Source organism: Myotis lucifugus, unplaced genomic scaffold (assembly GCF_000147115.1).
Source record: "Myotis lucifugus unplaced genomic scaffold, Myoluc2.0 scaffold_132, whole genome shotgun sequence".
In the NCBI taxonomy this organism is placed as follows: Eukaryota; Metazoa; Chordata; class Mammalia; order Chiroptera; family Vespertilionidae; genus Myotis; species Myotis lucifugus.
In genome coordinates, this window is record NW_005871180.1 from 3292449 (window position 1) to 3309282 (window position 16834).

A 16834-nucleotide genomic window follows, 5' to 3' on the forward strand; every position below is an offset into this window, starting at 1 on the left:
TTGGCTCAGTGGATAGAGAGTCGCCTGCTGACTGAAAGGGTCCCAGGTTCGATTCTGGTCAAGGGCATGTACCTTGGTTGGGGGCACATCCCCAGTAGGGGGTGTGCAGGAGGCAGCTGATCGATATTTCTCTCTCATCGATGTTTCTAACTCTCTATCCCTCTCCTTTCCTCTCTGTAAAAAATCAATAAAATATATTTTTAAAAAAACACAACTAAAAGAGATATCAGCAAGGACTGGCTGTCAACTACTAACACTCCTGTCAGGAATGTGGGTACTCTGCCTCTTCCAGCCCAGTTTTGGATTTTGCACAATTACATTTCCGACTGGACCTTGAAAATTTGAGGGACTCACAACATGATCATCATGTCATTAACATATTTCAGCTGCCAGGGGTCATTGGATCCCTGAGCACTTTATATATTTATATTCTTTTTTTTTTTGTATGAGGCCAGCTGAAGTTTGTTTTTCCCCATTTTTACTAAATATGAAGTATTCATCCTTCAATAGTTGTGTCTAAGAAGTCACACAATTGCCCTAACGCCCGTGGTCGGCAAACTGCGGCTTGCGAGCCACATGCGGCTCTTTAGCCCCTTGAGTGTGGCTCTTCCTAAGCCTTAGGAGTACCCTAATTAAGTTAATAACAATGTACCTACCTATATAGTTTAAGTTTAAAAAATTTGGCTCTCAGAAAAATTTGAATCATTGTACTGTTAATATTTGGCTCTGTTGACTAATGAGTTCGCTGACCACTGCTCAGAACCGGTTTGGCTCAGTGGCTAGAGCGTCAGCCTGTGGGTCCCAGGTTCAATTCCGGTCAAGGGCATGTACCTTTGTTGCAGGCACATCCCCAGTAGGGAGCTGATTGATGTTTCTCTCTCATCGATGTTTCTAACTCTCTATTCCTCTCCCTTCCTCTCTGTAAAAAAAAATCAATAAAATATATTTTTTTAAAAAAGAAGTCACACAAGCAAGAAAGCATTTCCCCACCTAAAGTACTGATTTCAAAATTCCATTCATATTAAAGTGAGCTTACTGGAGAGAAGAGTTGATTTCAATCTCTCTCCTTATTAGAAAAACTTATATTTTTAATAATCTAGATATCACAAATACTTAAACAGGAAAGTCACAAGATAGTCATTTAGGTGACCTTGTTTTTAAACCTAACCTGTAAAGCAAAAGAAAATTGCCAAAAGACATGAAAATCACAGTGACTATTTAACTTCCATATGTAAGAAATACCAGGTATAAGATATGTATGAAATTGACATGTCTTAAAATGCGAGAGCGCTTTACTATTGTTTCAGTTTTTTAGAAAACAACAACGACACAGCATGGATCTGGCTTTCTGATTCTTTCTTCTAAACTGATGTTCAATCCCTGTTGTTAAGAGAAATGATTACCATGAGGCCACAGGATATGAGAATTCTCTGACCAGCTCAGATCTCCAAGTAAGCAATCTCGTGTTGGTAATTTAATAATCTCTATCTGCCACATTATTGCTCATTTACAAGGCAGGATATCTTATGATATTATTTGATGAAAAATGAACGCTATTCTTTCTTAAGGGGAGCAGCACAAAATAGAAACTACTGTAGTTGGGTATCAAGTGAGGAGACCAGTGGAACATTTTCATGCTGGTGTGAAATTGTTCTACACAAATTGGACTAAACAGACAGCTATGACTTTCAAGAATATATATTTCAGATCATGGTAGAAACAGCAGTTGCAGGTATGAGAAAGGGAACAGGAAATTCTTAATATCCATTCGATCTTAATTTTATGTCTGAGTCAAATTTCCAGTTAAGAACAATTTTTTCTGAGTTAACAAATACTCATTTTTTACTGTTTATCCACATGATTCTACATCTGACAAATGTATCCCTGTCAATTTCAGGAGCTGAACTTCCAGTCTCTTTGAACCTGAGCTTCAACATCTTGATTTCAAGTGATGAAATCCCTTTTGTGGGAAAAGGATCTATTTTGTGCACATGGAAAAATGTTTCATCCTGGTGTGGCATGAGGCTGCCACTTTGGTTTTTCACTGGATGGTTGTGATCATAATAGCTTCACAGGTTTCAGCTGAACTAGGTAGAGGGCAGGGCTATTGACTATGGGGTCTGCTGAGTTTATCCTAAAGAACAGGCTTACAGGCTCCCTCAAATGAATAGCTGGAGAGGTAGTGGGGTTTGGGCTTCTACGGAGAAAGAAGGCCATCAGAGGGAGCCATATTGTAAAGGGGAGGAGAGTCTGTGTTATTGGGGGAGGAAGGGGGGTACGGGGAGCCTCATTTAAACAATAAATGCTTTGTGTGCTATTTTCCAGGAGTTTTAATATGCAAACCTAAGAAACACAAGCAATATTTTCCTACTTTTCAAGAAGTATACAGCTGAGAAGAAAAGGTTATATCTGACAGGCAAGGTGCAACTTTTCTATTGTTCCTACTGGGCATGTCAGCCTTTGGGTTATTTGATGGGATGCTTTTGTGTTGTGTGCCATTCGTTCACTTTTGGCGCCTGATGACAGAGATAACCTGGCACAAGATTCTTGGAAACAACGTTAACAGAGGATTCATACCATGTGTCGATAAAGGTGTCTCCATTTTCAAACTCTGTCCTAACATCACTTTCTTGAATTTGACAGTTGAAATCTTGCCAGACTACATGCTTTAGCTGAGCAAGCAGAGTGAACAAATAGGCATCCATCCAAATGTACTGCTATGGATAATGAGCAAAAAAAGTGTTTCATTGCTGGCAGACGGGAGCACGCAGCCCGCTCCTAGCATTGCCCTCAGTGATGTGACTGCGTGTGGTTTTGTGGGTGAGGGAGAAGGGCGAGGACAGGTGAGAGGATGATCAGAAAGAAAGAAAAGCATCGTGAGTAAAAATTCAACCCCATTTTGTGGAAAGAGCTTGCAAATGATGGATGCAACGTATGGATCATTCTGAGCAGCCAGTGGCTTTCTTTCATTTTTTTTTTAATGTCATAGCAGTGACTCAAATGTATTATTCTCCATTTGAACAAAGATATCAAAGAACAAAGTTGAGGTGCTAAAAGAAAGGCAGTTTTGGAGGATCATATGCAGGTATGAAGGCAATTTCATGTGTTTCTTAGCATGAGGCAAGGGAGGGAAGTGGTTAAGTGAAAGTAGAGAGTTCAGTCAGCTAGTATGCCTCATTTCAAAAAGTTTCCAGTTCTGAAAAAGCTCATATTGAAAGGTGAACTAAGGGGCATCTGGATGCTGTTCAATTCCACATCGAGGCTTCTATAAGGACTAAGAACTTGTCATTTTAAATCTGCATGGTGTTCTCTGTTCTTTTCCATAATGATATTGTTCTTCAAAGAGGAAGCCAAGTATGCAGGGGAGATTTCTCTGAGAAAGAAAACCTGACCAATCTCCCCAGGGATGACTCACTTTCAGCGAAAGAGCCCTTAATCACGATTTTCAGATCATTTCACTCCTAGCATAGAATCTTCCCTTCAGAGGCGACAGGAACTATGCAGCGGTTCCCCTGCGGTGCCGTGCTCTGGCTCCCCTCCCAAGAGCTGAGCTGTGGAAGTGGGGCTGTGAGAGCTGAGGTGGGAAGTGAAAGGGAGCAGGGTTTGAAGGTGGGGAGTGGTCTTCCCATAGGGGCTTCTCTCTGGTCTCGGAGAAGGAGATTCTTGAGGATTAAAAAAAAAGTTCTGGGACTCTAAAATGAGTATACACTCCTAGAGCGGCCCTGGAGAAAGAGAGCGAAGAAAGGCCAGGCAACGGTGAGGGAGGATTCTGCGTCCCATGTATAAGCAGCACCACCCCACCTGACTCTGCTTTACATTGAACTCCTCCGTGTGGTTCATATGGCAGGTGATTCTTTAGGATGGAGGCACTTGCTGCCCCAGCTGCACAGATGCTGGCTGATGGCAGCTCCCAGCTGAGCCCCTCCCTAGGTGTCCGTTCATAGGGTAGCTCACATCCAACGACAAAGACCAGGCCGCAACCTCAATTCAGAAGATCCTTGAAGGGCCAACCTGGCTTTGGAGCTCACTCGCTGAGCGCCTGGCTGCCCTCTGGGTCACAACTGCCCCACAACTCAGCTTCTTTCTCCACCCAGTCCTGCTGCCCTCACTCCCTTGCAAGAGTCACCCGGAGAGTAAGCCAGCTACACACAGTCTCCAGCTCAGAGTCTGTTTTCCAGAACTCAGTCAATTTCTTGCTTTAAAAAAAATTATCTTCAAAGATGGTGCATTCATAATTTTGATCTGCAGTCTTATGAGGTCTGACATAAGTCATACTTGGGGCAACTAACAGATGATATGCTTTGAGACCCTTTATCTAGATCAGTGGCTCTCAACCTTCCTAATGCCGCGACCCTTTAATACAGTTCCTCATGTTGTGGTGACCCCCAATTTCATTGTTACAAATTGAACATAATTAAAGCATAGTGATTAATCACAAAAACAATATGTAATTATATATATGTTTTCTGATGGTCTTAGGCGACCCCTGTGAAAGGGTCATTCAACCCCCAAAGGGGTCGCGACCCACAGGTTGAGAACCGCTGATCTAGATCATTTGTTAAGTCTCCATGCTACCTAAGTAAACAGCACTTGGGACGAAGGGTCTGCTGGTAACCAACCTGTAGCCCTGAGAGCATAATGGGAAGAAGGGGCTGGGGACCCTGCAAGAATGGGGCCCAGCCGTAGACAAATGCCACTGCAGTTAAAAGTAAATAGGAAGCTCCCAGAGCAAGGACATCCTGCATGCTTAGGAGAGCCCCCCTTAAGGCCATCCGTCACGGATAAACCGAGTCCCAGCAGAGCTTTGCCAGAGGTCAGCAAATGCAGGGTAATTGGCAGACAGAGCAAATCGGAGCACTGACAGACAGACAGACACAGTTCAACTGGAGTTAAGTCTGTAAATTGATGAAATGTAATGAAACCCATGATTACAAAAAAAGAATGAATAGGCAAAAAAAAATGCCTACTCCCAAGAGGAGAAAATTGAATTTTTTCTCTCATAGTTATTTGGACATCATTATCTTCCAGAAATGGGTTTTCTGAAGCCTTGGGCGAGAACATCACTTAGGTTGGCCTCACGTAGTGAATCCTGATCTGTGTCCACTCTCATTGCTGTGTCTGGGTGGAAATGTTTATCTTTAAAGGATGGAAAAAGGGTCTTTCTTGTCAAGGCATCAAATGGCTCCCTCAGGTCCCCCTGACAGGACCATAGACCCTTCATAAAAGAATACTGTACAGGCATGTATTTCATTCCAGAAATTTTTAAAAAATAGGTCAATTCTTAGGGAATTATCTGATTTCACTTAGTTTACAAAGTAATTCAATTGACATTTTGAACTTGATTTCTATTGGTGTTTTTTTTTCCATTTCTATCTTTTACTGAAAACAGCAACAACTACAAACAAACTCCTTGACCTATAACCCCCTCGGACAACCATCTGATACTTATTCTCTCTTTTCATCAAAGCATCTCAGAACCATAACCTCTTTCTCCCCTCTCTCCCCACAGAATGCTCTCATACACAATTCCTGGCTGTATAATCATTTACACTTTGAGTTATCTGTCTGATCTCCTTTATCCCTCTTATTATTTTGCCTTTCAGTCCCTATCATCTCTGACCTGGATTGCTTTAGCAGCCTGTTTAATGGGTTCACTCAGGCAAGTCCCCCTTATGGACCTGGAGTCATCTCAATGCCATCATGTCATTTCTCCTGGGAAGTGGATAAGATTAACAGCTCAGATGAATCTCATCTGTATTGTCCTTAAGTCACTTGCTGGAAATAGTTTGTATTCATAATGAATGAGGAGAACCGGAAGATCTAAAAAATCCCTTTTAAATGTCCCTCCTCTAGAAATGTGCTGCATTCGAGGCTGCCTTGCTCTCGGAGTGAACCGCACCTGCTCTGGAGCCCCAAGGCTGTTGGTAAAACTGACCACAGAGTGTAGGAGCCACGTGGGTATTCCCAGGGCATTTCTCAGCACGGATGTTGCTGAGGAATAAAGGGAGGATGGAATGAAGCTTTTTGATAATTTTCTACCTCTTACTTTACTGATATTTCTGTTTCATGATAATCAAAAGGATCCAAGTACTGGCTTCCCCCCCAAAATGAGGCATGCGCAATTTTATCAGACACTAAGACAAAGAGTCACAATTGAGTCTTCAGCTGAGAGTGTTAATCACTTCGTATCAATTTAAAGCAGAGGGTGTCCCTCTTTTCATGTTTCTCTCCACCCCGACCCTTCCTACTCTCCAACCAGAGCATGATTCCTTCCAGCTGAACCACGCTCTCTCCTACCTCAGGGCTTTTGCACATATTGCTCCCTAACCTGGAAATATCTCTTCTTCTCGCCTCACCAACCTCCCTATCTAGTTAACTACTGTATAACTTTAAGTAGTTGATTACTATTCATTCTTCAGTGTTTTACTTTTGGTTGTGTCAAACTTGTGTATTAAATATAATCATGTTCTGTTTTAACAACAACAAAAATTTTTTTTTCTATAAGCTCTTAGGGTTACATTTTATTTTCCTTTCCTTCCTAGTACTTTGCTCCAGTTTGTGATGAACAACCATGTGGATCACTAGTTGATTAACTTCTGACCTCTTTCCACTGCAATGTGAATACCATGAAAAGTGTGGGCCATGTTTGCCTTTTTCTTTTTGTTAACTTTCTCCACAATTTGATTTATTTTATTATTTATTAGTTTTATTTTTTTCTCACTTAACATGCTATGTGCACAATCACCATTTTTTCCTCCATTTCTATATGTTGAATAGACATTTCTCCAAAGGAGACAGGCAGATGGCCAACAGGTATATTAAAACATGCTCACCATCACTACTAGTAAATGATATACCATTGTAATTAGCTAATTATTAATAACAGGAAAGGAGCAAAGGGAAGGCCAGGCATTATAGACATATTCCCTGAAAAGCACAGGGGGAGGGAACTGCATAGGGAAGATAGACGCATGCCTAGTAAAGTTGGAATGACATAGGGAAGATACTTGCCTATCAATCACACCTGAGGACAGATGTGGTTGTTCAGAATGGGCGTGGCCACTGCAAGTTCACAGAAATTTGGGATATAAAGGGTGTCCCAAAATTCACACAAGATTTGAATTTTGCGTGAGCATTAACAACAACAACAACAAAAAATAAAAGCCTAATTTTACTTGGTTTATTGAATCAGATTCTAATATCTGTTGCCCTTTGATTTCAATCCCTTCAATTTGATAAGCATTACCAAGTACCAATTATGGCCCAGGAGCAGGGACAATGAAGACCAATGAAGACCACGGCTTTGCATATGTGCCAGCAAAGCTGTGGAGGCCATTTACCTGATGTGCTATTCCGTACATAACCCTATACTGTATACTTTATGAATCAATAAAAAATTTACAATTTTTAATTATAGACCTGTGTTTTCTATCAAAATTACTTCTTGCATGAATTTTGGGACACCCTTTACAATCCCCTAAATAAAGAAGTTCACCCTGTTGGTTTCTTTTGGCTTGCTTGGCTCATGGCTCTCACTTGGCTTCCTGGTATTCTCCTGTGTGGCCCACCGTCATTCGGACCCCCACAGGCAATGGACTAATGGACTGCAACCAGCCTGATGCTGTCTGTACTGGACCCGGCTCCAACATGGAAAGGAAACTCTGGGCACTGCCTCTGATTTTAGCTCCACTGAAGCCCCAGCTACACTTCTTCTATGACTGGACTAAGGGGAATGGGACTTTGGAAATGCAAATACAGTCTCAGAAAATTCATTTTCTCAGGATAGTACAAAGACTCCACCCCCAGCAACAATGAGGGAAGATGATAACACAGAAATGCAAATCAAAATCACAATGAACAATCATTTACCCCTGTTAGAATGGCTATTATAAAAACAAAACAAACAAAACAAAACAATATGAAACAAAACAAAAGCTTGTGTTGGCGAGGATGTGGAGAAATTGGAAGCCTTTCCACCGTTGGTGGGAATGTAAATTGGTACAGCTACTATGGAAAATAGTATAGAGTTTCCTCAAAAAATTAAAAATAGAACTACCATATGATCCAGTAATCCCACTTCAGGTTTGATACCCAAAAGATTTAAAATCAGGATCTCAAAGTGATATCTGTACTCCTGTGTTCATTGCGTTCTTATTCACAATAGCTAACATATGGAAACAACTAGGCCACAATTGTTTTTGTTCATAGTGTTTCTTTATTTTTTTTAATCCCTTGTGCCTTTCACTGTGCCTGCACATGACAGCACTCAATAAGTTGCTGACTTAATGAATAGACAACTGGGCTCATCACCGTCTCGAAATAGTAACTTTTGTCCACAGAAACTCTCTCTCTGCCTTATGCTAATTCTCATCTGTGGACAAAAAAAGTTGCTGTTGTGCATTAAGTGAACTCTTGACTTCAACAATAGTGCTGGAAAAGAGTTTTCCAGAGGGTCATATTTTTCCTCCTTTACATTTCCTTGAAATATATATGAATAGGCCTCAAAGCATCCCAATTTTTCTCTAATAGCCTATTATATAATTCAAGTGCATAAATTTGTCACCTTGACACATTTCTTCAACATATTTTTGGTCTATACTTCTTTGGGGTGTCCTTTTAAGAATTGTATTATATGTCCCCTCTGAGTTGATTTTAATCCAGATTTTAAATATTTGATGTTCACCTTTATAAAGCGGGACTCTTTCTCATTCTTCCTGCTCTCAGGCTATTTTACTTGCCCACTCTTGCTTTTCTCACAGCTAATATTTTTGAAGATTTATTTCATGGTTGGCAGCTGTTAAAGTTTTTCTTTTCAGATTATTTCATACAACACACAAAACAATGTTCTGATATAGACACTGTTATTATTTCCATGTTACAAATGAGGGAACTGATACTTAAATGCTATTTAACTGGCTCAAGGTCAAATAGTAAATGGGAAGCAGATTCTTATTTCAGAAGCCATTCTTTGTCAATTTTACAAATCTAAGTGACATTTTAAAGGTGTTTTTAAAAAAATGTATTGTGGAGACATTGGCTAATAGGATCATATAGGTTTCAATTGTGCATTTTATGACACGATCTGTATACTGCATTGTGTGCCCAATCATCTTCCATCATTATATATTTAGCTTCCTTTACCCTTACCTACTGCCCACCCCCTTCCCTCTGGCAATCTCCATATTATTGTCTTTGTCTATGAGTTTCAGTTTTATAGCCTACATGTGAGTGAAATCATACGATTCTTAGCTTTTTCTGAGTGACTTATTTCACTTAACATAATAACACCCATGTTGTGGCAAATGGCAGTACTTCACCTTTTCTTTTGGCTGAGTAATATTCCATTGCATATATTATGTACCACATCTTCTTTATCCAAACCTCTATCGAAGGACACTTTGGTTGTCTCCATGTCTTGGGCACTGTGAATAATGTTGGCAGTGAACATGGGGGTGCATATATCGTTGAGAATAAATGTTTTCAAGTTTTTTGGGTAGATACCTAGAAGAGGGATTACTGGGTCATATGATAACTCTATTCTTAAGTTTTTGAGGAACCACCATGCTGTCTTCCATAGTGATTGTACCAGTTTGCATTCCCACCAGTAGTGAGTGATAGTTCTTTTTTTCCCCACAACCTCTCCAACACTTTTTATTACCTGTCTTGTTGATAATAGCCATTCTAACAGGTGTGAGGTGGTATCTCATTGTAGTTTTTATTTGTATTTTCCTAGTAGCTAGTGAAATTGAGCCTATTTTCATGTATCTGTTGGCCATTCAAGTCTTCTGCCCATTTGTTAATTGGATTGTATTATTTGGTGTTGAGTTGTATGAGTTCTTTATTTTTTTTATATTAACCCCTTGTTGGAGCTGTTGTTTTCAAATATCTTTTCCCATTTGGTTGGTTGCCTTTTTGTTTTGTTGTCAGTTTCTTTTGCTGTGCAGAACCTTTTTAGTTTGATATAGTCCATTCATTTATTTTTGCCTTTACTTCCCTTGCCTTTGGAGTCAAATTCATAAAATGTTCTCTACAAGCAAGGTCCATAAGTTTGGTACATATGTTTTCTTCTATGTGATTTATTGTTTCAGAGACCTTATATTTAGGTCTTTGATCCATTTTTAATTAACTTTTGTACATGGGGAGAAACTGTAATCTAGTTTCATTCTTTTGCATGTGGCTTTCCAATGTTCCCAGCACTATTTATTGAAGAGGCTTTCTTTTCATCGTTGTGTGTTTTTAGCTTCTTTGTCAAAAATTATCTGCCCATATTCATGTGGTTTTATTTCTAGGCTCTCAGTTCTGTTTCATGGGTCTATGTGTCTGTTTTTCTGCCAATGCTAAGCTGTTTTGATTATCATAGCCTTGTAGTATAATTTTAAGTCAGGTAGTGCGATACCTCCAGCTTTGTTCTTTTTTCTCAGGATTAATTGTCTATTCAGGGTCTTTTGTGGTTCCATATAAATCTGATGATTTTTTGTTGTTGTTCTATTTGTTTAAAAAGTGACATTGGGATTTTTGATAAGGATTGTGTTAAATCTGTATGTTGCTTTGGGTAATATGGCCATTTTAACTACTTTGATTTTTTGAAAAGTTTGTTTTTAACTGATGTCTGTTACTAGAATAATAAATCCATTAAACACATTATGCACTATTATACTGTGACAATTTATGCTCAAGACAAATAATAAAGTATTTGCCTTTACACTTTTATGTCTCCTAATATTTAAAGAAATCATATTTTTACTAGATGCTTTTAAAATGTGATCATGCAACTCCCTTTCACTTTAGTTCATTCATTCCCAATTCCAGATACCCAACAACTCCACTGATCAGTCCCTCCAATGCCCCTGGGGAGGTCAGGGGTAAAGTAGTGGCTGGGTATTGGGGGCAGATAACTAAGATTTGTTCGCTGCTGTTTGGGGTGACTTTGAATCCTTTTCGCTTTCTTACTTTGTCCTGGTCACACATTTCTCTGTTATTATCTGGAAGAATTTGCAGCCAGATATGTTACTCTAACATTTATCCTTGTGCAGCAGGCTCCTTACATTGGAGGGGGTTTGGGGGAGGTGAGGAAAGCATTTAACAGTCAATGAATTACCTATACAAAGGTAGAATGATATTTTTGGTTTTGCTCGGAAAAACCCACCTTTATCCATTTAAATGTTGAGGTTTACTACTTCTTGGTCATTGGTAACAACTGGCTGAAGGAAAATTCCAGTGCTAACTTCTATATTCACGTTTCCTGACTAAAGTGACTTTTGCTGTCTGGGGAAAGCAGGGACTCCCTGGGGCAGAAATAGAATGAAGCCCAAAGAGGCTGAGCAAGGCTGCTTCCTCTGCTGGGCAAGATCAAGCAAACTCATTGCTCTGTCCTGAAATCAGGATTTCTTCTGGCCCCAAGGTTACTTTGAATAAGAGGAGTGAGGAGTTTCACTAGCTACACTGGAACGATGCAAATGAAAACATTATCAAGAAGCAACTGCTGATATTCATAGTTATAGGAATTTATTCAGAAACTCTTCACTAGGAACCGGAGGGTGTCATAAGGATTCCATAGTCAAAACAGAGAAGTCAAAAGGACAGAAGGGAATCCTTTTGAAGATTAAGAAGTGAGCTCTTAATGGGGTGGGGGAAGCTTTCTCAAATTATCTGGGACTTTTAAAAAGAACTCATTTTATTTTATATTTTCCCTCACCATTTATTCCCTTTATGCCCTCTTCACCTCTCCCCTCCTCCTCCACCCCACAATCACCACACTGTTGTCCATGTCCATGAGTTCTCTCTCTTATTTTTGTCTCACTTTTGCTCAATCCCTCCACCCCTCCCTACACCCCAACACCACCAGTGCTGCCTGCCTGCTCTCTATCTGTGAGTCTGTCTCTATGTTGCTTGGTATTTCAGTTTGTTCATTAAATTCCACCTATGAGTGAAATCATATGGTTCTTGTCTTTCTCTGAATGGTTGGTTTCACTTAGTATAATTTTCTCCAGGTCTATCCATGTTGTCGTGAAGGGTAAAAATTTCTTCCTTTTTATGGTAGAGTAGTATTCCATTGTGTAGATGTACCATAGCTTTTGTATCCACTTGCCAACTACCTATATAGGTTACTTAAAGGGACTTCTTGAAGTGGAATATAAATTAGAGGTGATTCAGGATCATCAAAGTTACATCAAAGTCAATATTGAAAAGTCCACATATCTTAATATGTGAAGGAGGTAGGAGGATTTTTTTAGTCAGTTGCAAATCAAAGTCTAAGTTTAATTCATTTCTTATCTAGTATAAGACATTAGATAAATGCTCAATGGTAATATTTGGAGAACATTCTTTATCTTTACAGAATTCACATTATCCACCTCCATGGGCTCCCATCATTGACCCTGCAGTGATACTGACAGAGAACCCCCCTTTGGGACAATTTACATATCCTCATTTTACAGGGATAATACCTCTTTCTATTGTCTTTGAGTTCTCCAATGGGCAGCATGGATCTGGGTATTTATCTTGTTGTGGAAGAGAAAGAAACATTACCACATACTGTCACGTAGGACAATTCCCTAGTTCACAGACTCATAAATATACTTAAAAACAACTTGAAAATAGAAACATAACTTTTTGTTGAGACACAAGTTGCATGGAAAATACTTTATATATCTAAAATACCACTTTGGACTTATCTATCCAAAAGGAGAAAACACACACACACACACACACACACACACAAAAACAACTCTAAAAAATTCATAGCTGGTTATATTGCTGAAGCTACATGTAACATAAATGTTATCACATGGTCATATGACACCCTGTTACTTGTACTCATGACTTCTCAGAGACATCTAGATCTTTAGTTAGGAAATCGGTGTTTTTACACCATTCTTCTTCTCTGAAATAAAATTTCTACCTTAAATAGTTGTTCTAATAGCTGTGTCCACAATTAAAGAAATAACCAAATGACAACATTAAAACAAAAACACCACCTGCTTAAGTTGGCTATTTTTTAAAAATATATTTTATTGATTTTTTACAGAGAGGAAGGGAGAGGAATAGAGAGTCAGAAACATCGATGAGAGAGAAACATCCATCAGCTGCCTCCTGCACAACCCCCACTGGGGATATGCCCGCAACCAAGGTACATGCCCTTGACCGGAATCGAACCTGGGACCCTTCAGTCCGCAGGCCGACGCTCTATCCACTGAGCCAAACGGGTCAGGGCAAGTTGGCTATTTTTAATTTTTTTCACATTGGTGTTTTTTCAGATAATTGAGCATTTAAAATAGATATGTGTATATTTCTTTCTGTGTTATTATGAAATTTGTTCATAATGATGATGTACTGGAAAATATATGGTTTGTAGAGGGAAAAGACTAGATTAGAATCCCAGCTCTAACACCTACTGTCTCTGTCCCTTGCTCATCAGCTATAAAATGAGAATATTGATGCCTCTCTCATGGGGTTATAAATATGTCCATATAATATATGTCAGATAGTGAGGACAAAGCCTCATACTAAATAGGCATTCCAAAATATTATAGCCTGCCAATTTTTAATATACTAGTATATTTTTATTGTTGATGGTATTACAGATGTCTCCCATTTCCTCATCCCCCCCTCTTTCCAGCCCCTACTCATCCCCCAAGGTCTTCACTACCCTATTGTCCATGTCCATGGGCTATGCAGGCTATGCAAATAAGTATATGTTCTTTAATTTATCTCTTCCTGTCCTCCCAACCCCCCTATTGAGGAATGTCAGTCTGGTCCATGCCTCCATGCTTCAGATCTTACCTTGTTGGTCAATTCATTTTGTTCATTGATGTCACAAATATGCCTGCCAGTGAGTTATAATGTAAATGTAACATGCACTATAGCAGAGCAGAGTGAAAAGAGGGCTTTTGAATTAATATTTAAGAAAACTTTCCAAATTAAAGAAGACTTGAATCTACAAGTTTTAAAAGGCAATATTGTTATTCAGGGAAAACTAATCCAGTAGAGCCAACACTGTGGTCTATCTAAAAATTAGGGCAGACAGGCAAAATCACCAAGTCTTTCATAAAGGTGAAGAAAATTCACTTCAAATTTTGTTTAAGCTTTAAGTGGCCTGGGGTTCCCAGTTAACACAAGGGTTATAAAACACTTAATGTTAGTCCTTCCAGAATATTACGCTAAGTACCTAATTTTTATATTGAGGTGACTTGGAAAAGAAAAGAATATATCTTGATAAGTTAATATGGTTCTGAGTGTTAGAAGGAACATTGAAATTTAAATGTGACAGAAGGAACATTGAAATTTAAATAAATTAGAATCCTTAGGTTGTAATCAAATACATGATTTAGTTTTTTCTTCCCATATTTCACCCCCAAAACACCAACTGGTCCCCATCCAAATGACAGCTCTAAATTCGAAAAGTAATTTGGTATTTAACTTAAATTTTTTCCATTTATTCATGCATCTCTATATAATTATGAAACATTAAATTATTAAAAATAAAATAGTTGCAAATAACCAACTAGTGTTAGAAATATTGGTATAAGCTTCCACTTTCTCTCTGTGTTGGAAAAATAAGTTGGAAAACTCGGTAACGAAGGCCCTGATCCATAAACTATCCTATAACTTCCCTGATGGTTCAATTCCAAAGATTTCATTTATTTACACACTAAATACTGCTCACAGACACTGGATGGAAAAGGTATGATTTGTCACTATTTAATAAAACATCCTTACCCCAATCACTGACAACATGAGTCTGTTTTGCAATTTTCATTCTGAATAGTCTTTTTTTAAAAATATTTTTTATTGATTTTTTTAGAGAGAGGAAGGGAGAGGGAGAGAGAAATAGAAACATTGATGAGAGAGAAACATCATTGAACAGCTGCCTCTTGCACACCCCGACTGGGGATCAAGCTCACAACCTGGGCACGTGCCCTGACCGAGAATTGAACCAGTGACCTTTTAGTTCATGTGTCAACACTCAACCAATGAACCACACCAGCCAGGCTGAATAGTCCTAATTTTAAAAAATGATAATAACAAGACAATTTGCCAGAATATTGCTGTTACATATATTGTTCAATAATTTTTTCCATGGGAAGTTTTGTGACATTTTTCCTGATGAACATGTCTTGAGAGAGTCCCAGACTGTACAATAATCAATTGGACTGTATAGCACAGGCTGAGACTGTCTTACTAGTAAATTGCTATCAAGTTCTTTTGGCACCAAGCCATCATTCTCTTGAGTTTATTAAGGTGTGTTCATGCCTTAGGAAGGGAGATGGGTTAGAAAAACTCTTAGGTTCATCCACCCTTATTTTCATGCCACGGAAAGCTCTGATTGCCTTTGGAGTGGTGTTAAGGAAGACCAAAACAGAAACTGCAGGAGAAAATGTTTTTCTTTGACATTTTGAACCGGGAGGTGGGTGTTTACAGATGAAAATGTAGGAGGGAGGAATCAAAAACAAGCCTGAGATCTCTTAGGCACAGTTGTGGGAAGATCATTTTACTCTGGAACACATGACCTTGAAGTCTTTCAAATCCCCAGGCTAGCTCAAGCCACTGCCTCCAGCAGTTAACAAATGATGTTAGAATTGTTCAGTGCCCACATTTAAAGGGTTAACTGGCAAAAGCAAAGATCATCATGGCATAGTAGTGGAGATAGGGATGTCACTGGATATAGGTGAAGAATCAAATAAAAAGTGTGTGTGTGTTTTGCCAGATTAATTGTGTAGCTTCTCTAGTTTAGGCTTATGATTTTTCTGGTTGTAGCCTCCCTTAATATCAAACAGAAAACCTACAACTTCATTCCAAGAATACACATGGGGGTGGGGGAGGGGGGCTGGTAACAAGAACTAAATAAACAATGCTCTGTTTGCTCAAATGTTTAGCAAATAGCTTAGGGATTATTGCATACACCATTGTTGAGAACCTAGCCAATTCTCAAAGATGTTTCTGTGCTCCACTAATAAAATAATTCATGTATGTATAATGACACATTGTAATTATTGCCACATGGTTAACACTTAGACAAAACCTGAGGGAAGAAAGTCAACATTTGATGAAACTTTATCAGAAATCAACATTTATGACAGCACAGTAAAAACCCAAATCCAAAACAGGATAAAACCAACAGTAGCAATCATCTGATATGTCAGTACATATTTTTTTCTCATACGTTTCCCTCCTTATTACTTTTTCTGGTTATGACCTAGGTATATGATTGATAGAGTTACTGGAAATAGCACATTGAAGTTTCATAGAAAAAAACTTACTAAGTGTTTAATGTTGGATCTGTCTACTTTAGCCATAAATACTCAGCAGAACCTTGCCTGTGATGCAAAAATCTGTAGTGGGAGAAACCTCAAAGAGAATTCTTTTGGTTGAGCATCTGGTTGATGGGACTGAATCCAAGCGATTATGATTTGTGACTCTAATCTCAAGTAAAGCCTTGTTCTGGGCCTCATTCTTGCTTCAGCAATTAATTTGTGGAGTTGAATTTTTACAGAAGGTAAGAGCTAAATAGTAGAGAATAAAATCCATTCCAATTTTATGTTTAAAACAGCGATTCTCAACCTGTGGGTCGTGACCCCTTTGGGGGTCGAACAACCCTTTCGCAGGGGTCGCCTAAGACCATCGGAAAACACATATATAATTACATATTGTTTTTGTGATTAATCACTATGCTTTAATTATGTTCAATTTGTAACAATGAAAATACATCCTGCATATCAGATATTTACAATACGATTCATAACAGTAGCAAAATTACAGTTATGAAGTAGCAACGAAAATAATTTTATGGTTGGGGGTCACCACAACATGAGGAACTGTATTAAAGGGTCGCGGC